General features: G+C 38.6%; 1 protein-coding gene across 1 annotated transcript in view; it reads right to left on the minus strand.

The window, feature by feature from the left end:
• The window catches only part of LOC150077803 (14-3-3 protein zeta-like), a 71,884-nt gene that overhangs the window by 29,676 nt on the left and 24,606 nt on the right, over positions 1-17,602 (minus strand). The gene's annotated exons all lie outside the window — the stretch shown is intronic.

A 17,602-nucleotide genomic window follows, 5' to 3' on the forward strand; every position in this document is an offset into this window, starting at 1 on the left:
ATGTTTATGAAGGAAGGTTGTTCCAGAAAACTGCAGTTGAATGATGATTAATTGTAATAAATGTAAAAATAAATCATAGTGCTACAATCCGATGTCTAGTGATGATATAATTGAAAAACTCAAGTACAGTATTACCGTTGCTTTTTTTTTTTTTTTTTTAAATGCAAGACAAATTTGTTTTCATTAAATCCATCAAATGCAAAATTTATAATGTTATATATTTTTTTCAGATTACCTTATAAAAACTTTGCAAATATCTGACATTACTACATGTACTATAAAATTAACAATATGTACTGCATGATACTGTAATTACATTATGGTAATAATGTGTTTGATATACTGCAATTCCACTCATATTCCATTTATAACTTTACTCATACTTTAATGAATTCCCCAGACCATTACCAACCGTCCACCTGCTTGAACAGTTACTTTTTGACATGAAGGGCACACTGTACATTTATATCCGATGATAAATTATTTCCTAACATAACCAGGTAGAACACTGAGTGGACAGAAATCATGGGATACCTACCTAGTAACAGGTAAGCCCACCTTTTGCATAGATAAGGGCAGTCGTACGGCGAGGCATTCAGTCCACAAGTATTTCCATCCATGCTTGCTGCACAGATGTCCATAATTCCATCGCATTCCTGGGTGTAGGATCCAAAACTCAAATGGACCTTTCCACAACGTCCCAAAGATGCTCCACAGGGTTTATATTTGGTGAACAGGGAGGCCATTCCATAGTGGTAAAATCTGTGGAATGCTCTTTGAACCATGTTCTAGTCACCATGGCTCTGTGGGGAGCTGCAATGTCCTGCTGGAAGAGTCGTTGTTGTTGTTATTTGGTTTTTAGGAGCATTAGCAACCAAGGCCATATTGCTTTGGGATATGCGGTGGTCATTCCCTGACCTTTCCGCATCCTCCGTATTTGGTGGTGACTGGCTCGAACCCCGGTCTAATCAAGAAGCGTGTGTGCTACGCACTGCTGCTCCTTCCCACCTGGCTACGGAGGTGCCGCTGGAAGAGTCCATTGCCTTGTGGGTGCACAATAACTATGAAGGGATGCAGATGGTCTGAGGATGGACATGTAACCTGGATCGTTCAGAGATGAGTCTAGACCAGTGCTTCTCAAACTATGTAGTGAAGGACCAGTTCCTTTTATTTCCAATCTATTGCAGACCAGTACTTTCGTAAAATACAATCGTCGTGGGCCAGCAACGAAAGAATCAGATGGACCAGTAACATCAAAGACAAATTTCCAATTTGTTGCAGACCACACTTTGGGTAGCCGTGGTCTAGATGTACCAGAGGTCCCAACATGTGCCAGCTGAACATGTCCCATTACTGACCGTCCACCTGCCTGAACAGTTACTTTTTGACACGAAGGGTGCATAGCTTAGTGCAGTTTCTGCAAGACATGCACCCCTCCTGCCCACTCGAAATAACTGGAAACTGGACCAGAGAGACCAGACTCCAATCATCCAAGGTCCAGTGCAGATGTTCTTTCACCCAGTTGAGGCATTAAGTCCTGTGTTTTGGTGTTAGCAACGGGACTGTGGTGGGTTGGTGGCTCCCATAACCTACTGCAGCTAATGATAGCCTGATGGTCTTGGTGGAGACGTTTCTGGCACCTCCCTTGTTGAAGTTGATGATTTGTGCCACTGTCGCTCTCCGGTTGGCTGAAACAATGCAAGACAGACGTCGGTGGCCATGTTCATCCACCAACCTTTCTCCGCCCACCCAAAGCACTGTCCACGATGAGATGTTATTTCAGAAGTGGTGTATTCTCGATACACTCTAGATACTGTCGAACCGGTATAGTGCATTTTTTGTACCACCTCCACGATAGAGTAACCCATGCATTGGGCACCAACTATCATTCCTCTTTCAAGGTTGGTTAACTCAATGTTTATCCATACTGACATCAAATTATCGTCTACATGAATGCAGTGTACCTAATACCTGTCAAGTGGTGGGTTCATCCACTAGCAATGAAAAATGACAGCGTTGCATTGCACAAAATCCAGATATCCCATGAATTCTGTCCTTTCAGTGTACAATCACTGTATACTCTGTTGGTGCTGTTAAACAGAAATACCACTGAACTTAGGAAACCTTTATCAGTAATAAACTCAACACCCTTTTTAAGAAAAGGGTATACAGAAAGTGGTAGAATGTACAGATAAGAAAAGAAAGGAAAAAATAAATAAATAACTGACTTGAGTATATAATATGGTCTTTGAGACAGAAGAGGAGAAAAAAACAGTATGTACTGGAACTTAACCACCAAAGATATCTCCACTTTGATGTGGTGAGGCTTCTATGGCCAAATGATCCTGTGAGCTAAAACGGTGGTAGTCTAACTAGCAGTAGTGCCTCCCATGGTGGAGAGATCACAGGTGATGACTCAGACTAAGAGAGACACTCTGGCCCTCCAGGATGGGAGTGGGACTAACAACGCCACCCCAAAAAACAAACATTGTTACAAAACCTCAAGGAAATAGCCAGACTTATCTCAAATGGAATTTGACCCAAGCATGCAAAAAGGATGAGATTTTTTTAGCTACATGGAAAGTCTGAAGTTTGTACCAAAGAAATTGGAGATATAACATAAGTGTGGCAGCATTACAAGAGACAAGATGGGGAAACTCTAATTATAGACCTCCGAGACTACACCCTAATAAATAATGGAAGCAGATACATCATTTTGGGGACAGGCTTAATGATTAAGAAAGACACTAAAGCACAAATGATGAGTTACACTGTAATTAATGAAAGAATATGCCTCTAAGCCAAGGCTTAGAGGCATCTTTTTTAACCCAATCATGATCAATGTACATACTCTGACAGTAGATGCAGAGGATGAAGCAAAGGATGCCTTTTACGAAGCATTGGAGAGGACATTAGATGAGACCCCAAGACACGATATTAAAAACTCTTCCTTGGAGATTAATGCCCAAACTTGGCAGAGAGGAAGTAAACATACCAACTATAGGAAGAAACAGCTTACATGAAACTAGTAACGAAAACGGGGAAAGGCTAATAGACTTTGCAAGAGGGAAATGCTTGAGCATTAGTAGCACAAATTTCCCACATAAGAATATCCACAAAGAAACTTGAATATCACCTGATGGTGTTACACGAAATCAGAGAGATCACATCCTCATCAATATTTGTCACGCTATGGATCTAATGGACGTGAGGAGTTAGAGGGGGACAGATTGTGACTAAGACCACTTTATGGTACAGTGCCGCCTGAGAATTGGCTTTCAAAAGATATAAAGAGGAAAAGGAAGGATAACAAAGAAAAGATACCAACAAGATAAGCTCAAAGAAGATGATGGTACCAGAAAAAGATTTAGAATGAAAGTCGAGAACAACTGGAGAAACCAACCACAGGATGGTGAGCCCACCAATAAAAAAATGGGAAGATATAAAAGAAGCACAGAGTGTAGCAGCAGAAGAGGCACTCCGAGTGGAACAAAAAAAGAGTGAGAAACAACTGGTTTGATCAGGACTGTGAGAAGATCCTAGAAGAACAAAACCAAGCCAGAAAAAAAAATTAACCGAGAGGAACTAGAAAGAACATTGAGGATTACAGTGTTAAAAGAGAGCTGAAATGAAGTCGGTATGTAGAAAAAAAGAAGAGAATGGGAAAAGTGAAGAATTAAAAAAATAATAATAATAAATAAAAAAATGCAAGAAGAATATGACAGAGGAAATTCTATAAAGACGTAATAAACGTACAAAAAAGGTTTCCAGCTGTGTCTTAACCAGCATAAGAATAAGAAAGGAGAAATAGTAGGGTGACTAGTGGAGATCACAGAAGTTTGAAGGAGCATTTAAATTCTTGACTATTTAATTAATAAAGAAAAGGCATGCCCAGAAGAAATTCTAGAAGAGAAAGAAGAAACAGATAATGTTGAAGGTAAGTGGGACCCAACAACATAAAATGTATGGGATAATATTAGTAAATTTCCAAGCAGAAGGAGAAACACCAGTGGAATAGGAAAGCAGAAGCAAGCTGAGGAGCACAGATTTTGAGAACAAGTGGAGAAATACCATTGGGCCCTGGAGCTTTCTTAGTATCAAGTTTGATCAAAATTCTGACATCTTTTTGATGGAAAAACATGAGGCACTGAGTAGAATGTACTGGGAACAGAAGGAAGTGGTTCAGCAAGGTTGTCAATACAAGAGAAATAGTGGGGTGAGTAGTGAAATAGTCAGAAGAAAAGAAGAATGCTACTGAATTTGCTTAATCTTTAGCTGAGGAGATAACAGAACCATCAGATTTTAACAGATGGTGGGGTAAAGATCACCAAAGAATTGTGATATGCAAAGTTCTTATCTTGAGCAACCTCAGCACATTTATTGGAAAAAAAGAAAAAAGGATTAGATAAAGAATGACATTTTAAAGTGAAGTGTGGAATAAAGATTTCATCCCTACAAGAAAAATTTCACTGGAATGACCTGATCAAACAGCGATGGCAGAAGATTTAAAACAGTAATCGACTGAGAAAAAGAATACAAGTCTCGAAGATCATCCCATTTTGCACTCTTGAAAATGTCAGACAACACAATGGCCATGAGAGAAAGGCTCCATTGGAGAAGAGACCATCATCAAGTCGATCTGAAGTACCGAGAGGACCCCATATCAACTTGACGATCCGAGGTCCTCAAGACTCACCTCAACAGTGTACTTTGAAGGGTTGTTCATGCCAAAAATATCAGGAATGTTGAGTGCATGGTTAAGTATTCTGGTCAGTAAATGAACAATCTGCAAGGTTAGTAGTAACTACAAAAACCCCTGCATCATGAATAGCTCGGTTCACGTGAGTAGAAAACTGAAGCCAGTTGGAGTTGTGAACATTAAAATCACCACAGAAGATTACCTCACTGTTAGGGAAGTTGGACTGGAGAAAGTTAAGTTTCAAAGAAGGATAGTCAATGAGTTCCAAGTGATTAGTAGAATTAGGAGATCAGTAGAGGCAGCAGATGTATTTTACAGAATGGAACAGAGAAATTAACAAAAAAGGATAAATAAAGGAGATTCCAGATTACTAAGTCCTTGGCAGGGAACATCAGAGCAGACATATGCACGAGTACCAACTTTGAAGCAAAAGGAATCATACAGTGAACATAGTCAGTCCTCGTATAACACGTGTTTATGCTACACGATTTATAAATAGGGGAACTATGTTGTATATAACACAAATCAAATTCACTGCATGATTCACCCCAAATGAACATAACACAATAGCAACGAGGAGAAGATACCAGAAAACGTGTTTATGTTTTTTTATATGATTAAAGATTTTAGTGAAGGGGAAACATATTTCACCATAATGACGTAAAAAAATACAATTCCAGCTATCCGTATTATTATAGCAAATACAGTTAGATGGTTTACTACCCATTTATAACAGATTCCACTAGCAGAAACACAACTGGAAATTGTTTTATGGTGGTGACCTCCAGAAATGTGCTTTAGTAAAATGTGAGCTAATGAGGTGAGTGTTTCTGCCTTTACTGTGTTGTTTATTCAGTTGCTACATGTGCACAGCTTTGTTTATGTGTATCAAGCGTGGCTCCTCATTTTGCAACTGTGCTTTATTCCCTAAAAATAAGTAAAACACTTGAAAAAGATGAGAAAAGGAAGCGTCCTGGTGAAGATTCTACAGATTTAGAGAGAAAAATAAAAGCAGTATCGATAGACAGAAGAGGACTGGGTCAAAAATTCTTACCGGGGAAAACAGTAGTGGCCTCATACTAGCATTTATGACCAAAATCATAATGGCCTCCAGCCCACCAGGGTTTCTCCAGTAAGGCTTATTGGCCAGTTCGCCTCTGCTGATAAGAGGAAAAATACGGAAGTGTGAAACACTGAGCAAAATGAAAGAACATCCAGAACAATTAAAGAATGTAGAGAAAAAAAAAAAAAAAAAAAACTTTCATAGTAGGAACAACTCAAAGTGTAACAAAATCCATTAGATCAAGACAAAGAATTGGAAGAGATGGAACGTCTGTCATCTGTTTGGATAGAAGATCACACAAAGAACAAGTTTGCTTACGATAGAAGCAAAAGCACGCAATATTTTCCCGATTATTTGTGTTTGGTAATGTTTCGGTTACAAATGTGTGTTCGATCTTGAGTGGTTGACACCTAATGCTATTTTTGCCATAAGGCAAAACGATATACAGTGGATTCCGGTTATTTGGGCCACCGGTTAAAAGGGGCAAATCTTAAAAAACAGAAACCAATCGAGAAAATAGTCAGGGTTTACTTCGCTTAATTGGGACAGTATGCCGTTCAATCGGGGCAGGACCCCATAGCACTGGAGAATACCCTACGATTGTCTCCGACAGTACCACGTGGTTCGGTCGAAATTCTGGAGGTCACAACCGTAAAACAATTAGCAGTCACCTGTTTATTGGGCTTTTCTGTTAGCGAAATCTATCATAAATGGACAGTAAACTCAATCTTACTGAATTTGCGATAACACCGACAGCTGGAATTCTGTGGGTTATTATGGTGAAATGTGTTTACACTTCCATGAAATCTTCAATCATATATAAAAAAAATAAAATTTTCAGATCTTCTCTTCATTCTTATTTTTTAAAGCTTTGTAACTTATTACTCCGTTCTCACTTGAGCGTATTGTGTTGCTTGCAATTTGTGTGTGCCGTGTTCTTTGTTATCTTTTTACTGTTTTAAATTTTAACCCCCACCCACAAATGTCAGTGAACATAAATCTATTAATTATTCCGATTATCACGTATATTCTTCCGATTTTCACGTATCATTTAATTTTTTAATTGGTAAGGTAATAAAGGGTAAATTTGTGCTTAATATACAGTATCTTTGCTTTTATAGCCTGTGGATAATATTCCTCCTATTTTCACTAATTAGAATCTCTGTTTAATAGATTTAAAATTCAAATATGATCACAATGACCGACGCTTACTGGGCATTGTATAGTGAACGGTACTTTACTATGGCGAGTTCGTCATAACGTGATTTGATTGTACAGCGAACCAATTGTAGGGGGGGGGTACATTGTATTTTTAACTATTTACGTGAAACTTCAGATAATTGGGGCAGCCGCTTAATTGGACCAAAATGCACTAGTCCCGACGTGTCCCAAATAACCAGAATGGACTGTATGTGTGTATGTATGTATATACACACACACACACACACACACACACACACACTGATAGTATGAACCAGAGCTATAATGCTCAATATATGTCGATATCAATATTTGTAAAAGATTAAGAAGTTTACCTCAATATGATACATTGAACGCTTCCGTATGATACTCTCCAGAAATTAAAACAAAAACAATCGAAAATCTTGCATTACATAAGAAATAATTAAATCAAATGAACACAATTAAAAATTAAGTAAAACATTAATTTAATGAAAAAAAGCAAAACGATTTTCCTTCCTGAAGCTGACAATGTTTTTCGAATAAAATCCTTAACATCTATCATAAACCTACAAACACTGGTATGCTTCTGCATTATAACAGCTATTACCCGTTCACCTACAAAAGTGATTATCTTTAATCAATTTCTCACTGCTTCTAAATATTCAACGAATGAATCTGCTTTGGTCTCAGAAATACAAATATTAACCAGTAGATTCTTAAACAGGGGGTTACCCACTTGCTACAATAAACAGAATTAGGGTACAAGCTAAGGAGGACAGAATACAAAAAAATACACTAACCAACAATAGTAATAGCAAAAAATACTTTATTTCTGTCCATTAGATCACAAACAACTTAACAGATTCTTTAAAGATACCGAATTTAAAATTGTAGCCAGGCCAATATGGAAATTACACACTATACTGAACAATCGCTCAGTCCTTTCCTCATTCGCAACACAAATAAATGACCTAGTATACAACATTTCTTACAGTGATTGCAACTCATCTTATCAGGGTTCTACATGGTTTCCTCTGGATTTTCGTGTTAATCAACAAGCAGCCTCAGTTCGTGCTTCTCGTTCAGCAGCGTCAGAATTAGCATTTCATGCCATTAATGAAAAACATACTTTTTCATTTAACGAGGCCAAAATACTTAGTGTCCAACGTAACTATACGAAACTATTAATTGCAGAAACCGTCAAAATTAATTACATGAGAATTCTGTTAATGCGCATGCACAAAGACAAATAATCCTTATTTAAGTTCCATGCTCACCCCTATTCGGTAATTTTCTTTCCTGTGATCACGACATACGGTCAAAAAGCATTGTCAGCTTCAGGAAGGAAGCTAGTTTTGCAATTTTTTCGTTAAATTAATTTTTTACTTAATTTTTAATTATTTTCATTTCAATTTCTGGAGAAATTGAAAGGTGTAAATAAAAACACGTTACCAGTATATTGGAAAGCAAATAAGAAAGCTCAGGTAATTGCAGATTTATTTAAAGAATGGTTTCTAAACTGTTTTGTGCTAGCTATGGAAAAATCTAGATTTCAAAAGTTTTATTACTATTGGATAACACGTCGGGCTATCCAAATGATTTAAGTCATCCAAACGTTGAAATAATGTTCCGACCACCTAATAAAACTTCTTTAATTCAGCCATTAAACCAAGACCTTTAAAACTCATCACATCAGAAAATGGTTACAATGGATTAACTAAATCAAATCAGAGGATGATAACGCATATGAAATTTCTGAACTTCCAAATTTTACACTAAAAAGCATACGGGAAGGCATTGCTTTCATTGCTGAGCAATTAGAATCTTATTTTTTGAATGCAGATCCCTTGATGAAAAGAAGCACAAAGTTCAAAAGGGAGCTTCAAAAATGCTTAGCTCCATACCATGAAATTACAAAGATCTATCAAGCAAAAGCAAACAAACGCAGATTACAGATTTTTTAAAGAGGGCAGAAGATGCATGAAATCTTGATGCTGCAGAAGTTCAGATATTCTGAAACATGGAAAACGTTCTCGTGTGATTATGCTTAGCAGCAATGAAGAGGAAGAAAATTAAACGAATGTACATTATCTGACATATGTATCACTGTTTGTAAGGTGTTTGTTCAGTTTACTATTTTTAATAAAAATTAAATTCCCATATATATTTGTTGTGTGTTTTTGTTAGCTTTTGGAACATAACCCCCTTTTTTACTGGTTCTTAGTCCTGTATAACATGGTTTTTCACTGCAAGAGATTTTATAGGAACCTAACAGAGGGTGGTAATCAATGGGTACTGCTCTTCGTGGACTATTGTTATTAGTGGAGTCCCACAGAGTTCGGTGTTGGGTCCACTGTTTTGTATATTTATCAATGATATTGATGAAGGTATATCAGGCTTAATATCGAAGTTTGCAGATGATACAAAGGTTGGCAGGGTTGTTAATGACAGTAATGGCAGTGTGCTACTGCAACAGGATCTAGATAACTTGGGCAGATGGGCTAAGAAGTTATTTGGTTTTTAGGAGCATTAGCAACTAAGGCCATATTGCTCCGGGATATGCAGTGGTCATTCCCTGACCTTTCCGAATCCTCCGTATTTGGTGGTGATGGGCTCGAACCCCAGTCTAATCAAGAAGCGTGTGCTACGCACTGCTGCTCCTTCCCACCTTGCTACGGAGGTGCCTGGGCTAAGAAGTGGCAACTGAAGTTTAACCTTCACAAATGCGAAGTACTGCATATGGGTAGAAGTAACCCCAGAGAAATGTATCAACTGTGTGGTACTACACTTAAGGGGGTAGAAAATGAAAAATACCTGGGAGTAATTGTGCAGGCAGATATGAAGTTTTCTGAGCAATGCAGACAGGCTGCCAGGGCAGGTCATGGAGTTTTGTCAATGACATATAGGAATTTTGCTAGCAGGGAAAAGGAGGTAATTATCCCTCTGTATAAGGAAATGGTCAGGCCACGCCTTGAGTACTGCGTACAGGTCTGGAGGCCTCATTTTAGGAAGGATGTAGATTTACTTGAGCGTGTACAGAGAAGGGCAACAAGATTGGTGGGGAAAATGAAAGGATCCTCTTACCAAGAGAGGCTTAAAGTTCTCCAAATTGCAGTGGCTGGAGACTAGGCACCTGCGCGGTGATCTGATTGAGGAGTATAAGGCCTTGAATGGGTTGAGCACTCTGTATTTTGATGGGATCCTTCCACTTGTTCAGATTACGAACCTAAGGGGGCATAAATTCAAATTAAGAAAAGACAGATGTAGAATAGATGTGCGGAAATTTGCCTTTAGCCAGCGGGTGGTTAATTGCTGGAACAAACTTCCATCTGTCGTTGTGGAAGTTGATAGGTTGAATAAATTTGAGGAACTGGACAGGCATTTGGAGGGAATGGTGAGTTTTTTTTTTTTTTTGGCTGATGCTGCATAAGCTCATACACATGCTTTCTTGCATCACATATCACTACTACTACTAACTGCCGTGCTATACGAGCGTTACCTGTATATTACATTTCCTTACATTTCGAGGGTACAGCTCTAAAACGGTTTTCGCAGGCCAGCCGCTAGTTAGTACACCGGACCGGACCTATTGGTAACTCTCTAGGAGGCTTCCGGATCAGCTAGTGTATAATCTTGCTACCTCTACTCTGCCAGATAGTGACAGGAGGGAGTTCGAGTGCTGTGTATGCGGGGAGCATTGTCGAGGCCACATTATGTCAAGGATCTGGGTATATTCTTACCACATGTACGCCATATCCAAAAATTTCATTACTTCATACAGCATGTCCCGCCCACCTTTTCTTACTATTGAAAAGATCTAAACCTCCCAAGGACTTCCTAACTCATATCACAAATATATGTGGTCTCAATTCTAATCTCAACGATGTCCATTTCCACTTGCAGTCTGCCAAACCTCATGTACTTTTTCTGACAGAATCTCAGTTATCGGTTGATTCAACTACTGCTCATCTCAGATGCCCAAATTATTCGCTGTATGATTCCTTTCGCCTCAAAGGTGGTACTTGTGCATATGTCCGTTCTGATATTCCCTGTCAGAGACTTGGCAATTTGGAATTCCTCTCTTTGATCTTCTCTGGCTTAAAATCTCTCTACCTCATTGTGTCAAATTCATCTGTTGTCTCTACCGTTCTCCCAACTCCACTAATCACTTGGAGCTCTTTGACTTCTTCTCGTTGTAACTTGACTTTCTCCAGTCCAACTGTCCTAACAGTGAGGTAATTTTCCTTGGTGATTTTAATGTTCACAACCCCAGCTGGCTTCCGTTTTCTAGTCACACCGACCCAGCAGGTCGAGATGCTGAGGCTTTTGCAATTACTAATGACCTAGCACAGATTGTTCATTTACCTACAAGAACACCAGACAATCCTAATCATACAGCCAATACGCTTGATCTTTTTTTCACAAACAACCCTTCTAAGTACACGGTCGAAGCGAGAGCTCCTTTAGGCACTTCAGATCACAACTTGGTGATTGTCTCTTCTCCAATGGAACCTTTATCTCATGGCTATTTCCAACCTTGTGTTGTTTGGCATTACAAGAATACAAAATGGGATGACCTGCGAGACTTCTTTTCTTCTTTTCCTTGGTCGGATTACTGTTTCAAAAGTTCTAATGTCAATGTTTGCTCAGATCGTGTCAGTGAAATTATTCTTGCTGGAATGGAATCCTTTATCCCACACTCCACTTTAAAATCTCGTCCTTTATCTAAACCTCAGTTTTCCAATAAATGTGCTAAGGCTGTCCAAGAGAAGAATATTGCATATCGTAATTGGCTTGTTTCTAATTCTTCAGTTTCATTTTCTGCCTACACCAAAGCTCGCAACAATTGTAAAGCAGTTATTAATCAGTCCAAACTAGAGTTTGAACACGCTAAGAGTAGAAAACTTGCTTCTTGCCCTAATGGTAGCCGAGCATTCTGGTCTCTTGCCAAAGCTATTGGCCGCAAATTTTGCCCATCTCTGCTCCCACCTATGTCCAAACCAGATGGTTCTGTTGTCACTTCAGCCAAGGATAAAGCTGACCTGCTAGCATCCCATTTTTCTTCTAGCTCATGTATTAATGATCTTGGTAAAACACCTCCCACCATTCCCAACACACTCCATTCAATGCCTCCTGTGGTCTTCCGTCAAAAGGATATCAGAAGGATTTTGATGAATCTCGATGCTAAGAAAGCTCCAGGTCCTGATGGTATTTCTCCACTTGTTCTCAAAACCTGTGCTCCTGAACTTACTCCTATTCTTTGCCACCTTTTTTCACTTTCTTATTCTAAAGGTGTTTTTCCTTCTGCTTGGAAATTTGCTCATATCCAGCCAGTTCCTAAAAAGGGTGACAAATCCCTCCCATCCAATTATCGTCCCATTGCAATTACTTCTACTCTTTCTAAAGTAATGGAGAAATCAATTAACCGCCAACTCTTAAACTACCTAGAAACCTTCCGTCAGTGTCGATCCACTGGTGATATTCTAGCTTATGTTACCCATTTATGGACTAATTCAATGGAAAGGTTCAGCGAAACACAAGTAGTTGCTCTTGACATCTCAAAGGCTTTTGATCGTGTTTTGGCATAAAGGTCTTCTAAACAAGCTTCCATCTTATGGTTTGCCAACTGTTTTTAGTAATTGGTTATCCAGTTTTCTCTCTGATCGCTCACTGAGGGTGATGGCTCTCTGTCTTCTAACTTCTCCACTAATGCCGGTGTCCCCCAAGGTTTAGTTCTTTCCCCTACTCTTTTCCTCTTGTATATCAATGACTTTCTTCCATTGACTGTAAATCCTATCCATAGTTTTGCCGATGATAACACATTGCATTCAACTTTCCATTTTGAGAAACCTTGTCCTACTCAACCAGCTTCAACTTCTCGAAAATCTGCTACCAATTCCTTAAATTCCGATCTTCAGGTAATTCTCCAGTGGGGCAAAGACAACTTAGTTGATTTCAACCCTTCTAAAACTCAGTCTTGTCTTATATCTCGCAAAAAGGATTCTTCTGTTCCTATGCTTATCTTTAGTGACACTCCAATTTCTAGGCAAAAGGATATATCTCTTTTGGGGATTACCCTGACTTCTAATCTCTCTTGGCACAAGCACATTAGAAATATTGCTTCCTCTGCATCTAAATAACTTGGTTTTCTCTTTCGCTCTCGACGTTACTTTTCTTCCAAACAGCTGCTCACTCTGTATAAATCGCAAATCCGCCCTGCCATGGAATATTGTTCCCACATCTGGGGTAGTGCCCCCAAAACCTCTGTCAGGCTTCTTGATTCCATTCAGAAGAGGGCAGTTAGGTTAATTAATGATTCATCTCTAACAGAGTCTCTCCACTCGCTGTCTCACAGACGCACTGTTTCTGCTGCATGCCTCTTCTACAGATACTTCCATGGGCACTGTTCTTCTGAATTAGCTTCTCTAATTCCCGCTCTCTCTTTCAAAACAGTCCGAACACGTGCCACCACCAGCCAACCTCCATTTACTGTCCAACTTCAAACCCACAGAACCAACTTTTCATCTTCCTCATTTATTCATTCAACTGCCGTTTTCTGGAACAACCTTCCTTCATACGTATTTCCTGAAAATTACAATCTACAGAAGTTCAAGTCCAATGTCAACAAATATCTTCTTTTGTCTTCTCAAACACCAACCCAAGCACGGTATTAAGTACTCTAGGTTCTAATATCTCTCGTGTTTGGGGTTCACATAAAAAAAAAATATTACATCCTTCACACACGCATTTTATGCACTTCCCAGTCGGTCTAAAAATCCCTGCTCCAGAGCTAAAATTATTGCACTTAAATTAGTGCAACATGCCAAAGGGTGTTGGTAATGATGTATTTGAAAACGAAATGCACAAGGGTTTTGGTTTGGCACAAGGGTCCTTATGGGTTTTGGTAAATAACTATATAATATCAGTGTAAAGGCATCGTTTTAATAGTATCTCATGTTATGGGTTCCTTCACAACGAGATAGCTGGTATTGCACTACTTCAAATAAATAATGCTTCTCTAGTAGAGAAGACTACTGTTATTTATTTTCAGAGGATACCACCACCCAGACGATCGTTTTGAAGCTAGTTGGCAGGCAGGTAGTGCAACATGTTATCAGAGTTGCGAAATTATATCCACAACATGAGAGATGCCAAAGGATGTTGGTAATTAACTGTATAATATTGGTGTAGATACACCATAGTTAACCCATAAATTTGAACTACGTATGTAGCGTAAAAGGCCAAATTTAATTATCAAAACCCATAAGGATTATGCCTTGTGCATTTCATTTTCAAATACATTATTACCAACACTTGCATCTCTCATATCGTGGATATAACTTCGCAACTGTGATGGCATGTTGCACTACCAGGGTACCTGCCCACCCATTGATGATGAAGCCCACTAGCTTCCAAATGATCATCTGGGTGGTGGTATCCTCCGAAAATAAATAAGTGTCTTCTCTACTAGAAAAGCATTATTTATTTTAAGTAGTGCAATACTAACCATCTCATTGTGAAGGCACCCACAATATGAGATACCATTAAAACTATGCCTTTTACACCACATACATAGTTCAAATTTATGGGTTAACTATGGTATATCTACACTGATATTATATAGTTAATTACCAAAACCCACAAGGATTATGCCTTATACATTTCGTTTTCAAGTAGAAATTTGTTTACATCTAGCTAATTCCTAAGCTTAATCAAATATCTGCTTCAATTTTTATCCTTTACTTCAACCCTTCCTAGAAGTAACAGAAGAAATACAAAATTGCCAAGTTATCTTAAAACCTATCTTATCATTGATCATCAACAAAAATTCAAGTGTCTCTTGGCTTATATCACTAATCTTTGGGTAAATCTCTCACACACTTCCAGGTCTTAACAATGACAGTAATTATTTCTGTAAGCATGAGAAAAATGGCTTGGAAGCTGCATCCCACTCTAAAGGATGCCAGTGACTGCTAGTACTTTCAAACCTACTCTCGTTTCTTGTTTGATAAACCTCAAAAGTAATATATTTCTTGGAATCAGTGTCCACCCATTCTTTTCCTACCTTTCGTATGAAGACAGTCTGAAAGACTAAGAAGAAAAGTGGTAACAAATATTTATATATTGTAAGTAAGAAAAATTATTATGAATCATTAAAAACACAAACTTTCCACAATTTTCTTATAATATTATTTCTTCTATATGTTTTTTTGAATTCAAACTTATTTCCCTTTAAGTAAAAAAAAACTAAAAAAGAAAAAGGTCTTTGCCAATATCATTGAGGCCTTTTAAAGGTTTGGCAAAACTACTTGTCAGGGGGTGGGGGGGGAATAATACAGATACACATTTATATAATGATATGGGTCAAAATACCACTTGCACATATTACAAGAGCTCCTGTTTATGGTCAACACAAGAACTCTTGAAACACATAAAAGTTGACAACATCAACAAAATATTCTTAGGGTAGTAGTGTTTCAAATGAATGGGAAGCCAATGCTTGAAAAATAAGCTTAAATAACATCAAAGGTTGTGCCAGGGTAGTAAACTACCCAAGAACGCTTAAGACAAATGCATCTACATTGATGTCAGCAGTATGTTGATAAAACAAGTGAAATTTGAAACCCAGGTCAGGAAAACTAAATGCTAATATAATAGGACTAATGGAAACTCATCATCCCATAAAAAAAAAAAAAAAAAAGACTCGGTAAGACAAAGGGGTAGCAATGTCACACTTACTATCAAAAGAATTTCCAAGTGCAACAAAAAGTTTCCCAGATTTAGAACTTGTGCATTCTAGCACAGAATTTATGTGATATGATGTAGTTAGAACGAAAAGTAAAATGAGAATGGGGTAGCCAACAGACCAGCAAATGTGAATGTCTTCTTATGGGAAATTTCTAGCATCTTACTGATAAGATGCAAGTGGGAGGTAAACTTACCAAGGGGAAGCAATTTTTTTTATTATTTTTTAAAAAATAAACTATGATTATTTGTATCAGCATGGTAGGTAAAATATTACACTGCTCGACAAAATTAACAGAACAAAATTTTTTTTTTATGAAAATTTTACTGTGGACAGTGTTGCCGAGGGCAAATATTTGAAAAAATAGGAATCCTGGCATCAAATTTCAGGTCTCTAATATAAATTGATCTACTACTTTACAGAACTGTACATTATGCAAATTATTCATGTCTATAAAAACAGGTTGCAATCACATCACTTCATTCCCAGTCTTGCTCAGCAAGACAGCCACATCTCCAGTACTCAAGATGACAGGTCATTGTCATTTAGATTATTCTTTGAGATACCAGGCCATTGGACAACTCGAAGTTGCACTTTCAGGTGGAGGTAGGACGTTGGGTTAATGTGTCATACAGTATCATCTCGGCACTATGGAAGCAGTTTTGGGAAACAGGAACCATTACAAAAAGAGCTAGCCAAGGTCACCCGACAGGTACATCAACCAGAACAGACGGCTATCTGGCTTTGATGGCAAGACGAAACCCTACAATATCTTGTCATCAACTGTCTACTGAGGTTGCTGCAGCCACAGACAAAAACATTTCCAACTGGACTGTGTTAAGAAGGCGCAATTCAAGTGGACTCTACGTAAGGAAGCCAGTGGTCTGTATCCTATTAACCCCAAACAACCACAGAGCTTGTCGAATCTGGTGCTGTGAATATGCGACTGGAGCCGTGACACATGGGGGTAGGGTTCTGTTCTCTGATGTGTTCTGTTTTAGCTCACAAACAAATTCTATGTTATTTCATCTGGAGACAAAGGAATATGGTATTATCCCTCCAATGTCGGAGAAAGGAACACTTACAGTGGAGCTCAGTAGCGTAGCCAGGATTTTTATGCCAGCAGGTACAGTCACTAAAAAGGTGCCAATTACCTAATGCTAACCTACTGTAATGATTTTGGCATCAGAGGGGTACAATGTACCTGCTGACCCTACCCTGGCTATGCCACTGGTGGAGCTGGTGTTCTCGTGTGGGGCAGAATAATGATTAGCGGCTGCACCTCTCTTCATTTTGGGGGTGCAGTAGCCCAGATTTTCTTTTCATGCATGACAACGGCACTGCACATATATCAAGTGGTGGATGATATCTTGAAATTGAAGATATCCAAGAACTGCCATGGCCAGCACAATCACTAGACTTAAATCTGATTGAATGTGTGGGATGTCCTTGGACGTTGCATTGCATGCCAATAGCCAACTCCTTGGTCACTTGGTGAGTTAAGGTCTACTCTGGTGGAAGAATGGGGTTTGTTGCCACAGAATCTTATGACACCCTTATATCGAGCATGGTTCACTGCTGTCAGGCCTGTATAGCAGTTTGAGGGGATCATATGATGTACTGATGTCATGTGACCATATTTTTGAGCCTATTATATAGACTTCTGTAACGTGACCCTTATTGCAATTTTTTATACAATGCCCATAAATGTCTCTTATCCTTGTCCAAAGTTTCTCGCTGTCTTCTCATTTCATCATTATTCTATGTTACACCACGATAACAAATTTTGTCACACTTCACTGCAAGAGCTACACCACATTTTCTATGTGTTCTGCTAATTTTATAGAGCAGTATAGTAACAAGAATATTCTAGACTCGATTACCTGGAAACCAGATGACACCACTAGCAGAT

The sequence above is a fragment of the Mastigoproctus giganteus genome, chromosome 11 (assembly GCF_048544385.1).
Source record: "Mastigoproctus giganteus isolate SK-2022 chromosome 11, ASM4854438v1, whole genome shotgun sequence".
NCBI classification, from domain to species: Eukaryota; Metazoa; Arthropoda; class Arachnida; order Uropygi; family Thelyphonidae; genus Mastigoproctus; species Mastigoproctus giganteus.